The sequence below is a fragment of the Eretmochelys imbricata genome, chromosome 6 (assembly GCF_965152235.1).
Source record: "Eretmochelys imbricata isolate rEreImb1 chromosome 6, rEreImb1.hap1, whole genome shotgun sequence".
NCBI classification, from domain to species: Eukaryota; Metazoa; Chordata; order Testudines; family Cheloniidae; genus Eretmochelys; species Eretmochelys imbricata.
This window is the reverse complement of record NC_135577.1, coordinates 60,043,768-60,055,782: the sequence shown is the minus strand read 5'-3', so window position 1 is coordinate 60,055,782 and position 12,015 is coordinate 60,043,768. Positions and strand designations below refer to the sequence as shown.

The 12,015-nt window shown below is 43.9% G+C and overlaps 1 protein-coding gene across 6 annotated transcripts in view; it reads left to right on the top strand.

Moving 5' to 3' along the window:
* The first annotated feature begins 4,946 nt into the window (after positions 1–4,946).
* Positions 4,947–12,015, top strand: part of AMBRA1 (autophagy and beclin 1 regulator 1) — a 198,170-nt gene continuing 191,101 nt past the window's right edge. For 4 of the 6 annotated variants that reach the window (XM_077818615.1, XM_077818614.1, XM_077818613.1 and 1 more), the window contains exon 1: positions 4,957–5,116. The gene's annotated coding sequence lies outside the window, so the exon portion shown is untranslated. Of the gene's footprint in view, positions 5,117–12,015 lie in introns of all 6 variants that reach the window. The other 2 variants (XR_013346346.1, XR_013346347.1) reach the window with 1 other exon arrangement.

Genomic DNA, 12,015 nt, shown 5'->3' with positions numbered 1-12,015 from the left:
CTTACATGTGTCTGCAATTTACAGATGCAAACACTTGCTAAATATCCTTGCTAAATGCCTGTGCACATCTTTTCATTATTCTGACACCAGCGCACACACAAGTGCTAAAATTTGTATTAACAAAACCCATTGGTCCCAGATTTTTTAAGGGCACATGAAGGTGTTTGCAGGTGCCCAAGTGGGCAAAAGGGAGAAGTTAGGCCATAACTGGCTGCATCAGCTACTTGGTGTGTCTGTCTTGTTCCCACTGGACAGACACTAGCATTATCACAGTTGCCTATGGCAAGGCCCCTTTGTTAGTTGTCCTAGCAGAAACTGATGGGGCCACATAAATTGCACTTCCTTTCACCGCAAGAGGTGGTCTGTGTAAATCAGGATCGAGGCATGGGATGGGAAGATTACTCTTCATTATCCATAGAGTATATGTCTTGTAGATAAACAGAGGACTTCAATTTATAGGACTTTCATGGGCACATGATATTTTTTTAAAAGCTGTTAAAGTTTCAAGTGTCCCAGCAGGGTTCTTTCTTTCCATCGGATTAATGTAAGTGTAAATTCTTTTCCAAGAGTTTTGTTGAACACCAGTGTGACCACAGTCTTGGGAAGCTTATTTCTGGGAGAGGTTCTATCTTTTAGCAAGGTCACAACTTCAGTTTCATTTATGGACTGTTCTAATGGAATTTGGTGACTCCTGCAAAGATTTTGATACTTGTAATGGTAGCACAGCCATTTGTCATGTCAGATCTCAGAATTCTTAGCTTGTAGGGGAAGTGAGACTAGAGTGTGACCTGCAGCTTTGAAGATGGGAAAGTAGAGGAAACTGACTGCTTGATGCTGGTTGTGGCCTGGAATTAGACATTGCCAGAATATGCCTGCCACTTTCCATTGACTGTCAATATTTAGTATCATGTGCATGATAAATAGTAAAAAGAAAAGGAGTACTTGTGGCACCTTAAAGACTAACCAATTTATTTGAGCATGAGCTTTCGTGAGCTACAGCTCACTTCATCGGATGCATCCGATGAAGTGAGCTGTAGCTCACGAAAGCTCATGCTCAAATAAATTGGTTAGTCTCTAAGGTGCCACAAGTACTCCTTTTCTTTTTGCGAATACAGACTAACACGGCTGTTACTCTGAAACCCATGATAAATAGTGTGCTTTAGCAGGGATAAAACAAGACTCACCAGAGCCCTTCATTAGAACTGTTAAAACTTTACAATTATCTCATGTATATAATTATCTGGCCCACATATTTTGTATTTTCCTTTGTTTCTTTTCTCATAAAGTCTGGCTTCAGAACTCCGGTTGCTCAGTTTGTGTAGAGAACTCTCCTTTTTCTACTATGCAGATGCCTGAACTTTCCTAACAAGAGAACCAAAGTAACTGTTTTCTTGTAATTGTTTGTAAAATATTCTTAGCTTAAAAATAATTGTAATACAGTAACAATAGGAGGAAGGTGCTGTTATGATTATGGATGTCTGTCTCCCATCACAATAGAATCTTATCAATTTTGCTAATATATGCCAATATAATCCAAATAAGGTAAGAACTGATTAGGAATGGGAGAGGCTACGGCCAGATGAGTCTCAGACATGTTCACGTGTGACAAATTGTTATTTAATAAGGAGATGAGGGTCCTCAAACATATTCTCTAACTCTTATGACATGCCTGTGATACAGGTATTTACAGCAGCCCCTGCTGAGACCATAGTGAAATTGTGGGGGATGCATTTTTTGGAATGTATTCTGAACTGGGTTTTGTTGCCTGCAGCTACAATCCACTTCGATGGATCCGAGTTTGAGGCTATGGAAGTCAATGCCAATGCCCATTGTGGCTAGGGAAAATGGAAAGTTTTCATATTTACCCATTAGACCACTGCTTTCTATTGGGAGACATGTTCTGGTGAGCTGCCCTCTAGTTCCAAGATGCTGGATCTCTCTACCTTAACATATTACTAACTGGCTTTTTGAGTTTTCTCTTAAAAATATTTCTTTAAAGAATCTCTGATTGCATTCCCTCTCCTCCACTCTACTGGTGATGCTAGCCTTGATGCCTGCTTCATCTTCTGCTCTTATTCTAGTCTTTGAGGCTTTTCCAAACTGATCCATAAACTTGGAAAGTCTTCCTCAGCCTAGTTTGACAAGCTACTTTCCTTCCTGTGTTCATGTCCCTCTTCAGATACAATTCCTCCACAGATGAGTTAAGATTAAAAAAAAATCCCTCTTATTGCCTCCTCTACTCTGGGCTCCCCAATGCATGTTGACTTCTCTGTTTTTGTCCTATAGAACAACACCTCTTCAGAGCTGACATTTTTGTTTTATAGAGCACAAAATACATTGTCAGTGCTTAATAAATAATATATAATTAATAATAAAGTTCTTTTGCTTCTCTTCTTAGTTAAATTAATCCCTATTTTTAATTAACTCTTCTATTATACTGTCTTTATCTGCATTTTAATCTGTTTCTTTCTAAAAAAGAAAAGGAGTACTTGTGGCACCTTAGAGACCTGTTTCTTTCTGTTATCCTATTTCTTTCATCACTTTTTTTCCTTTCCATATCAATATTTACGCCACCAGGGTAAAACAGGGAAGTCTGGAAAATGTGCCTGATAGTGAGAGATTTAAGAAGTTCTATTTATTTAGTTTATCCAAGAGAAGGTATGAGCAGATTTCTGATAATAATTCTGTAATCTAACGGACAAAGGCCTAATGAGATCAAATGAGATCCAATGGTTGCAGCTAAATCAAGTCAGACTGAAAATGAGGTACATATTTTGGTTGAAAGTAATTAACCATTAGAACAGCTTACCTATGGATGTGGTAGATTCTCCTTCACCTAAAGTCTTTAAATCTAGACAAGGTATCTTTCTAAAAGATATGCTATAGGTCAAACAAAAGTCATGGGCTTGATGCTGGAATTGCTGGGAGAGGTTGTCACTGTCTTCTCAAAATAGATGATCATAATGGTTTGTCCTGGCCTTAACATCTATGAATGTAATGTAGATCAGTTGCCAGTAGATCCATGGAGCTCTAGGTTCCTGATGGAACTAATCTTGGCGTTATGCTCCTCGCAGTGCTGAGAGAAAAAGTTACCATCCCATTTCTATGGTAACGCCACCTCAAAGAGAGCTTTATTCAGCCACAGGAATGTTCTGGGAGACTCATGTGTCCTTGGACAGTTTGTCTTACCCTGATTCTCAGATGCTTCTGAAGTTGCAATGATCTAGTTTGTGAGATTCTACCTGGATGATATAACACCCACTACAGTATCACCCACTCTCGAGATTGTAGCTGCAGGTTAGAGCACCCAGACACAGAAGCCAAAAACCAGATTATCTGGGTAATAGTCAGCCGGGTGGCTGCAGGTGGAGGAGAAGGCAGCAGAAAACAAAACTCTTAAGAAACCAAATTCCTGTTTATAGATCAATATCCTTAGTGATAAAGAGTGAAAGTGAGAAATTCCAAGAACAGGATCCTGTCCTGGAAGGTAATTAAGAAAGAAAATTTCCAAGAGATACAAGCAATAACACTTTTTATAGACAGTATGGCTGGATAAGTTGCCGCAAGCAGCAGCAGGAGCCACAAAAATGATTGGAGGTTATAGAGAGATATGATGGCTATGATCTGTGTCTTTGGTGGTGGTGATGTTTACTGAGAAATTTCATGGATCTGAATTGCTGTGTGGTGGAGAATTATTAAGATGTTTGCTTGAACAGAATCACTGGGAATGGGGAAGTTTGGTAAATCTGAATAGTCAGAAGGGTTGAAAGAAAAATTGAATCTCTGGGATGTGGTAATAAAGTGATTGACTGGATGTGAATTGCTGGGTGATTTAGAGGGAGGCTAGATGGATCTGAATATTGGTTGTGAGGGGAGACAGATAATAGGAGGTTGGATAGGTCTTATTAATCTGTGTTATTGCTTTAATGATTATACTTTATGCAGACCATTCAGCAAAAACGTGTTGTAAATAAGCACATGTATGTAGTATGCAATGGGCACACAAGACAATGATCCACCACACTGCCAGAAATAATAACAAAACAAATAGTGTGATTTATTACAGTATTTTGTAGGAAATCTAGACAAGGATCAGGTTGCCATTGTACAAGGCATTATACAGACAAAGGAGACAGTCACTGTCCCAGGGAGTTTACAATCCAGGGTCCCATTCTGCAATGGCCTGTGCACATGTGTAACTTTATGTGAGTGGTCCCACTGATGTATGGGAGACATGCATAGTTATGCACATGCTTAAAAGGATTAGACAATGACTTTACAAATTTTGACAGGAAATGGTCCCTGTACATAATGGAATATGGGGAAAAGTGTGGAGATATCTGAGAAAGTCCCATTCAGTGAGGCAAATACTTGACTGTATCTGCAAGCTGAGAAGAGGGAGAGTGGGGTGGGCTTGTCCCTCCCGAGCCTCACGGAATGTCATCAGCACTTTGAATTGCACCCAGAAGCAACTGGGAGGCCAGTACCTGGCTCCACATGCTGTGGGTTATGGCTCCTTGCCACCCCATTCCCTTGCATGGGCTCCAGGGCGTGTGGCCGAGCTGGGCGTGTTGGGTACAGGACCCTGGGGACTGGCAATGATTCCTGCAGGGCTCAAGGCAGGCACAGCCTCTGGCACAACCTGGCGTCTATGCCCTGACGCAGGCTTAAGTTTGCAGCACACTCCAAAGGCTACCACCACTACCCGCCATCTACGCCTCGCCCTCTGCCCATCCTTATATCTGAGCTCGATTCCTCTATCCTGTCCCAAGCCGGTGCTCCTTTGGGTTTTCCTGTTTATAAATCAGGAGAATCGCTCGTCGCTCGGCTAGTAGAGCCTGGCACGGCTCTAGATTCGGCTGCTAGGGCCTGGTTCAGCTCTTAGCTCGGCTGCTAGGGCCTGGCTCGGTTACTTGGCGCTCATCTACCCGCCCTGGCCGAGGTCCTCGGAGCGGCGGCGGCCGTACTAGCTGAAGGAGATCGAGCAGCTCGGGCGACTTCCCCGAGGCCAGGCCCCGCCGCGCCCGGGCCCCCCCGCCCCGCCGCGACGCGACCTCACCCCACCCCACCCTCTCGGGCTACGCGGCGAGCCAGGCCCCGGCCCCTCCTGCAGCAGGTAGGCTCCAGGCCTAGGCGCTCGGCCCGGCCTGGCTGAGCACGGCCCGTGCCTCTCCCGAGTCCGGCCCCGCGGCTGGCGCTGGACAGGGGGGCGGCAACGGGGGTGTCGGGGCTGGGAGGCACCGGGGGGGTTCCGGGCCTCTCGGTGCTGGGTGAAGCGGGGCAGGGGGTGGCACGGTGGAGGGGGCCCCCGAGCTGGGATCCGGGGAGGTGATAACTTGGTCTCTGGGTGCCCCGCGGCGCGGAGTCTCCCGAGGACAGGTGCAGCACTGGGCTTCCAGCTGCCCTGGAGAACAGGCGCCTGGCGCCCTCCGCTTGCCCGCCCTGGGCACAGGCCCGGAAAATGCCGTCGTCCGGCAGCCCCAGGCAAAGAAAATCCGAGTCACCGTGAGTGAAACTGAATGGCTTCCCGCCTGTCAGACGCTGCCGATCTGCATGTCCACTGCCACGTTAAACCGGAGACTGGTCACTGGCCCTGCCTCCGGGCCCCTGGAAACGCCGCTAAATAGCAGCATCAGAAATGGAGGAGTTGCCTGTCCTGCTTGTTTGCTCCATTTTCTGTCTCCAGCTCCACTGGGTCATCACACTCCTCCTTACACTGTAGGGCAGGAGGAATGGGGTTAATTCTGTTTTCACTTTTCTGGCTGTGGTATAACTGTTATTCTAAGGCACTTGGATGGAAACAGAAGCAGGAGGACAGTTTTTATCTTCAGGTTGAATATACCAATAGGTTCCTCCACTTAGGACTTTCATGGAATAGCACAGTGACAATTGTTTTTTTGTTGCTTTGTTTTGACTCATGCTGTTCATGTAACAGGACTAAATATTTAAAAACAATAAATAAAACTTACTGGGCTACCAAAATTAGGACGATCAAGTTTAATTAAACATAAATTGCTGATTGTCCTTGAACAACTTGCCTTACAAAATGATTCCTGTATTGATCAGTGGTGTTGTGAAACATGAGCGTAGGATAGGTTATTTTTTCATGGTAGTTTTGGGATAGAATAAGTTCCTTTTCTCTCCTTGTAATGACGCTTACTGTACATCTGTCCTGAGGAATGAGAGTAATTTGTTCTGAACAGGGTACTCATTACAGATTAGGACAAGGTGCTTTACTTCCACATCACCAGTGTAATGCGTAATGAGTATGCAATGCGGTCCTCGGAGTGGCCGTAGTAGCTGAAGGAGATGGCGCGGGAGTGGCCGTAGTAGCTGAAGGAGATGGAGCAGCTCAGGCTACTTCCCTGAGGCCAGGCCCCGCCGTACCCGGGCCCCCCAGCCCTGCCACGACCTCGCCCCACCCTCTCGGGCTACGTGGTGAGCCAGGCCCTGGCCCCTACTGCAGCAGGTAGGCTCCAGGCCTAGGCACTCGGCCTGGCCTGGCTGAGCATGGCCCATGCCTCTTCCAAGTCTGGCCCCGCCGCCCCCAACTTGCACTGGACAGGGGGGCGGCAGTGGGGGTGTCGGGGCTGGGAGGCACCGGGGGGGTTCTGGGCCTCCAGGTGCTGGGGTGAAGCCCCTGGAGGCCCAGACCCCCCCGGTGCCTCCCAGCCTTACACATTCATTACTCATTACACATTACAGTGGTGATGTGGAAGTAAAGTACCTTGTCCTTCAGCAGCCATGTGCTTTTTTTTTTTTTTTTTTTTGAAGCAACTATGAGAGAGGATTGGGTATTTCAGTTCTTCATTGGCATTGAGTTCCTACTCTTAGAGGTAGGTTCTAAATTTGCACAGCTGTCCATGCTGGCAGAGTCTCAATTGTTCATTCAATAAGGGAAGGAGTTGGGGTCATTGTAGAAAATAGTTAAAATCATTGGTGGTTTAAATTCATGTCTTCCCACATAATTTTGAAATTTCTTTGTAGTACCATCCTGCAAAGGGAGGCTCTGGTACAAACACATCCAGCAGCAGAATGAATTAAGGTATCTGGTGAAATCAGGCACAGGCTTGCCCTATGGAGAAGGAAGAACAAATATCCGAAAGGGGTAGGGAGGTTACCCACAGAGAAAAGGAGGTGCAAGTAAATTACATAATTTTAGGGTGTAGATTTTAAAATGATATTGTCATCTTAAAAATCTTGTCTCTGAAGACTTTTTGTCTAATCTTGTTATGATTTATAGTTAAGATTTTATAGGAAAGAACTGAAATAGTAGAGGAAAAGACAACTTTTTTCAGTTTTTGTTCGTTTGACAGCACTGTTTCCCCATACAGTCAGTTTCCCTTGTTGGAGTGTGTCTCAGTAAGATAGGGACTAGAGAAACAACCATTGTGTGTGTAGACTTTTTTTTAATCTGCAAAAACTGTCCAATGGACTTGGGCAGATATAGGGCCTGAAACTGCTTTTAACTTAAACAAACAAAAATCCTTCCAATTGATGAGCCTCCTGGTAACTAAGTTTTTCATGTCTCCCTACTTTTTTTATTTTGTTCCTTCCATACCTACTCTGTAAGAAACTTTGAATCAAAAACTCATCCCAAGGAGTTTGATGTCCTTAGTAAGGGACTGTAGATATCTTACATGTTGAGATGCAACTATATAGAAACTGAGGCTACCAATGTCTTCATTTCATCTCTGTTCCATCTGAAATTTGGAGAAGGCCCTTTACATTTAGCTTGTAAGTGTACTCCGCTTAGGAAGGAACCATCAGTTGCGCACATACAAAATGGTAAATGACTGCCTAGGAAGGAGTACTGCAGAAAGGGATCTGGGGGTCATAGTGGATCACAAGCTAAACATGAGTCAACAGTGTAACGCTGTTGCCAAAGGAAAAAAACTAACATAATTCTGGGATGTATTAGCAAGAGTGTTGTAAGAAAGACATGAGAAGTAATTCTTCTGCTCTACTCTGCACTGATTAGGCCTCAGCTGGAGTATTGTGTCCAGTTCTGGGCACCACATTTCAGGAAAGATGTGGACAAATTGGAGGAAGTCCAGAAAAGAGCAAAAAAATGATGAAAGGTCTTGAAAACATGATCTATGAGGGAAGATTGAAAAAACTGGATTTGTTTAATCTGGAGAAGACAGAGGGAACATGATGAGTTTTCAAGTACGTAAAAGGTTGTTACATGGAGGAGGGAGAAAAATTATTCTCTGGGCTTAAATTGCAGCAAGGGCAGTTTAGGTTGGAAAAACTTCCTAATTGTCAGGATAGTTAAGCACTGGAACAAATTGCCCAGGGAGGTTGTGGAATTTCCATCATTGGAGATTTTTAAGAGCAGGTTAGACAAACTGCTGTTGGGGATGGTCTAGATAATACTTAGTCCTGCCATGAGTGCAGGGGACTGGAATAGATGACCTCTCAAGGTTCTTCCAGTCCTATGATTCTATGATTTCCTGTTTCCTTGTGGCAGAACGTTGTTGTTTTTTTTATAAATGGTTTAATACATGCCTCTGATACTGTGGTACATGGTCCCCATGTTAACTTTTGGTCTTTTCAACTTGACAATGTCCCTTAAATTACTGAATACATTCTCTCAACCTTAACTGCACCTTAAAGATTTTGTCTGGGAATGTGTATTTAGTTCTTGAGTTGTTCTCCTAAATCATTCCTTCAGAGTCCTTATCAATTTTGTAGCTCTTCTCTGAATTTCTCCTAATTTGTTTTGGCAGTGCCCACAATGTGTTAGCCACTTTTCAAACACAAGAAAATGTACCGATTTCCTGCCTTGAAACACTTACAAGCTAAAAGGCAAACAAAGAGCGTGGGTGTAACATAGTCTAAGGGTATATCTACACTTCATGCTGGGGGGGGTGGGTGATTCCCAGCTCAAGGAGACTTACTCACACTAGCTCTCATTGAGCCAGCATCCTAAAAACAGAGTGTAGCCATGGCTAGAAGCAGGAGGGGCTAGATGCCTTGAGTACATACTTAGCATCTCTGAGGAGCGTGCATTTGGGGCAGCTAGCTTCTTGTGGTGCTGTAGCTACATTCCATTTTTAACTTACGCTAGCCCTCATCAAGAGAGCATTTATGTCTCCTCAAGTTTGGAATCACACCCCCAGCTCAAAGTGTACACATACCCTAAGTGGTAACTATCTGTATAATGACAGGTTTCAGAGTAACAGCCGTGTTAGTCTGTATTCACAAAAAGAAAAGGAGTACTTGTGGCACCTTAGAGACTAACCAATTTATTTGAGCATGAGCTTTCGTGAGCTACATCTGATGAAGTGAGCTGTAGCTCACGAAAGCTCATGCTCAAATAAATTGGTTAGTCTCTAAGGTGCCACAAGTACTCCTTTTCTTTTAACTATCTGTATATCCTCCTATATCTTTGTGGCAATCAATATATGTAGAATATCCTTGAGTTTCCCCACACAGCCATAACTGGCCTATTTCTTACAGATGTGAAGGCAGAAGTGGGTCTTTAGGAGGGATAGGAATATGGAGAGGGTAGTGGCCTTGCGGTTATGGTTAGGGAACATGTTCTCTGCTGCCCCTCCCAATGGAAGAAGGCTCACAATGTTTGTGTGAGAACCATACGTATTTCTTTGTATTCATCATTGTTTACAACTCCTCCCAATTTGGTATCTTCTGCAAATTTCATTATGCTGTTTATCCCCTCTCTTCCAGTTTGCGGATGTTAAAATGGGACGCAACAGTGGCCCCATGTGAGCATACAATATGATCCCCTACCACCAGTCCAGTACATTGCTGTTTAATATTTATATTTAATTTAGTTTTTCAGCTAGTTCTCAATACATTTGACAAGGTCATAGCTCAGCACTTTTGAATGAATTTTGAGTGAGACATCATGGGACCCTGAGACTTTTTGCTAAAATTCAAGTATAACATCGACTGTGTTCACTTATGACCAATCTGTCAGAATAAACAATAATGTGTTCTATCAACATCCTGCTTGCTGATAGTTGTTCTGTAATCCACCATCACTGTAAATCAGTGACTTAAAAAAGTTAGCCCCTTTTGTTTTAAGAAGGTAGGCAAAAAGCAAAGGAGGCAATAGGTACCAGTTTTTTTGGTACTTGGCACTTTTTCATTGCCACCTAGAAATAAGTGTTAATGGATTGGTATGCTGCTTGAATAATACTTTTTCATCCTAGGGTGCATATTATCCAGACATCTTGATTTGTAAATTCAAACTCACCTATTCCTTATCCATAGCTATTTTACAACTTTTTTTATACTTTTACTTTTTCTCTTTGAAGGCAGACTTTAAAAACTAATAAATTGGTTAGTTTCTAAGGTGCCACAAGTACTCCTTTTCTTTTTGCGAATACAGACTAACACGGCTGCTACTCTGAAGCCTCTCATGATAAAATAAGTTAAGGAAGAGAACTCTTCAATTGATAAAAGGGGAGGAGAAAAATTAAGCTGGCAAAAGATTTAGGTTAGTTATTGACAAGATCACATGGAAGAGGAAGTGCCAAGGAAATCTGAGGAGGTACAGTAACTCCTCACTTAAAGTCATCCTGTTAGGTTGCTGATCAATTAGGGAACATGCTCGTTTAAAGTTGCGCAATGCTCCCTTATAAAGGTTGTTTGGCAGCCGCCTGCTTTGTCCACTGCTTGCAGGAAGAGCAGCCCGTTGCAGCTAGCTGGTGGGGACTTGGAACCAGGGTGGACCGGCAGCCCCCCATCAGCTCCCTGCTCCCCCAAATTCCCTGTGTGGCAGCCACCCAGCAGGCTGTCAATTGCGGGCAGTTCAGCTGTCCCTCCCCCCACTGCCATAAGCTGCTCCTACCCTCTGTCTTGGAGCTGCTCCTGGGAGCCTCCTGCTTGCTGTGCAGGGGAGGGGGGAAGAGGAAGGCTAATGTCAGGGTGTTCCCCTCCCCCCTACTCCTGCCCCCCCTTACCCCTTCTTCATATAAAGCAGGGCGGGGACAGGACAGGGCTCAGGACAGAGAGTTTGCTGGCCCCAGCTGCTGTCTCAACTTCCTGATTTTTTTTTTTTTTTAAAGGCAATGTACTTAGAATGGGGTCAGCATACTTAAAGGGGCAATGCACATCTCTCTCTCTCCCACACACATGGTGTGTGTGTCCGTCTCCCTTCCCTGCATTCATGCCGCCTTGTAGAGTGTGAGGCTACATTAACAACGGTGTGTTAACCCTTGAGGGCTCAGCCGAGTGCTAGTTCATCATTTAGCAGTAAGGCATTCCCTGGGAAATAACCCACCCTCTTACTTCACCACCTCAACCAAGCTTCACAATCATCATTGCTGTGTATAGTATTAAATTGTTTGTTTAAAACTTATAGGGTGAAAAAAATTTCCCTGGAACCTAGCCTCCACTATTTACATTCATTCTTATGGGGAAATTGGATTCGCTTAAAGTCGCATTTTTCAGGAACATAACTACAACGTTAAGTGAGGAGTTACTGTACGAACGCTGCAAAGACTGGCAAACAGGTTAGAAGAGAGATTTGAAGGGAAAGTGTAAGAGGGTATTCCTTTCAAAATTTAGGTGGTCAGATTGGACAACCTGACTGGCCTTTTCTAGCTGTATTATCTACTATCCATTATCTCAGTACTTAGCACATGTATAGCAATTGTCATCTCCAAACAAACTTCACAACTTCTTCACAATCGACAAATGAAGAAATACACAAAAAGGGGAAATGACTTCTTCAAAGCCACAATCTGAGTCAATAGCACAGCTGATATCAGAACACTAGAGTTCCTAGTTCCCAGTTCAACATTCTCAGACTATGCCTCCCTCTCAAAGGTGTGGTATGGAGAGGAATGGGGAACAGAGTGAGGTAAAGTGTAAATTAACCCTTAAAAAAAAAATTAGCTCTTTTGACACGGAGAGGTAACAAATCCTACAATCTAAGGCCCAGATAAGGCAAACACATACAGGAATATAGTCCATGCCATGCTGGATCAGACCCAAGGTCCATCTAATCCAGTAACCCATCTGACAGTGGCCACAACCAGA